This window comes from Triticum aestivum, chromosome 1A, assembly GCF_018294505.1.
Source record: "Triticum aestivum cultivar Chinese Spring chromosome 1A, IWGSC CS RefSeq v2.1, whole genome shotgun sequence".
NCBI lineage: Eukaryota > Viridiplantae > Streptophyta > Magnoliopsida > Poales > Poaceae > Triticum > Triticum aestivum.
In genome coordinates, this window is record NC_057794.1 from 590,688,087 (window position 1) to 590,690,147 (window position 2,061).

The following is a 2,061-nucleotide window of genomic DNA, read 5'->3' on the forward strand; positions in this document are numbered from 1 at the left end:
ATTGTAAGAAATTTGCGTGCTCTAAAAAACAAGGTCGGGTTAGTACTCACCTTGTCCTATAAGAGGCTATTGTGTATGCACATGGTTGACTTGGCAGCAGAGACTCATTAAATCAGTATCAATGTTAACTGTGCCTCTCTGCTTATTTTGAACACTCTGCTTTTGAGTTGCATATAGTTTATGTTCGTCAATTAGTTCACAACCTCACACCTTAACATAGCTGAGAATTATTATTATGCTTATAACTGGACAGAAAATTAATTGATGCAGACTTGGAGATGGTGAAGAAGTTGGTTGGAAAGAGCAAAAAAGAAGCAGGCTGGACTTAAGGTCGACAACTTGATGTGCATGAGGAGTAGGCATAGGCGAGCATGGCTGCACAGAGCAGTGACATTAGCCGGTGACCGGCCAGCACGGCCTCGACGAGGATGCTCCACCCCATGCTTGCCATTGTTCTGCACCACCGAGGTTTTGTTTTTTCCCCTTCTCTTTCCTTCCTCCAATCTTCAGTCGAGCTGGATGAACAGAAACAAACTATCTCTTCTATTTGTAGATGAAGAAGTTGTCTGGCTTACCAGCCGCCTGAGCACCCAGATCTTCGCGCCCGACTATTGAAGAAGCCTTGGGCTGATTAAGCTATCCCAAACAAGGTACATACATCCCCGTTGGCCAAGGTTCACAGATTTTTAAATTAAATATGTGCTGAAAATTCACCATTATATCTGTGGTTATCATCTGAAATTAAATATGCAGCTGTGACATACTCCCTCCGTCCCAAAATAAGTGTCTCAACTTTAGTACAACTTTGTACTGAAGTTAGTAAAAAGTTGAGACACGTATTTCGGGACTGAGAGAGTAGATAATATTCAGAGACTATTTCTCACTATTGTCCAAAATTTGTTTGAGAGAAGTAGTCCAAATTTTGTTTGAGAGAACAGAAAGCTTATAGTCATCACGAGAAAACAGTTGTCGTGGATGTTGATGCTCGAGCTGATAGGAGAAAAATAGTTGCTTTTATCAGAGGCTACGACATACCTGGGCAAGCTTCAAACTTTACTATCCAAACTTTGTTGTAAGTCTCTGACTCCTTTGTCGTGTACTTGTGTATTTTTGCAGCTTCTCATGTAACAGCTATTGGAGTCTATTTTTTTTACAGGAGTAGGAAACTTATGTTATGTTTGGTTCTTAATCACTGCAATGAGATCATAATAGACAGGAAGAATAGTTACATCTTCTCCTATGCTTAGTGTTAATTTGAATTGTTGTTCTGAAAGTTTTATTTAGGGAAACTGAAAGTAATTATCCTTGTCCTCCATTTGCAGTCAGATGATGCCCGCGGCCCTAGGGAACCATGGTATGACTTGCATTCAAAAATTGATGATCCAACAGCTTATGATGTTCTACAGAATTTTCAGGAGCGTTGGTTGAAGGCATCGAAACGCCATGGCAAATATCCTCTGAATATTCTCGAGATGAACCCATGAACCAGATTTGGAAACATTTATGGATCAATAAATCTTAATATTTGATCCACTATTAGCTAATAATTGTTATAGCTTATGATCTTATCGAGTTTAGGGTCGCTTATTATCTTATAGCTAAAGACACAAGCTGTTGAAAAATATCATGGAAGTAAGTACTTTTCTCCCTCTCCACTTTCGTCGGTGACAAGTTCAGTTTTTTTTGTATTGATGGATCAAGTCGTGTTGGTTTAACTTCATAGTATAAGGAACTTGCAGTTATTTTTTGTTCATTATCTTATAAGCTACATAAAATAGCAGTATCATCTTGAAACTGGTGATGGATTAGTGGCCCCAGGTATTCCTGGTAGTGCAAACATATATTCATTTTTGTGAACTGAAAATGGGGGATATAGTATGTGTGATGAGTGGGATGGGAAAGGTTCAATAAGGCCTTGTACAATGGGAGGTGCTTAGGAGAGGTGCTTAGAGAAATAAACCAGGATTTCCTTAAGCACCGGTGCTTATTTGTACAGGGTAGACGCTTAACTAAGCGTCTCTTCTATAGAAATAGGCACCGGTGCTTCAGAAAAACCCGGTT

At 39.4% G+C, this 2,061-nt stretch overlaps 1 long non-coding RNA gene across 1 annotated transcript; it reads left to right on the top strand.

The window, feature by feature from the left end:
- Positions 1-280: 280 nt before the first annotated feature.
- Positions 281-704, top strand: LOC123183103 (uncharacterized). The gene is made up of 2 exons (XR_006492432.1): positions 281-468; positions 554-704. It is a non-coding gene; the product is annotated as an uncharacterized lncRNA (long non-coding RNA).
- The last annotated feature ends 1,357 nt before the right edge of the window (positions 705-2,061 follow it).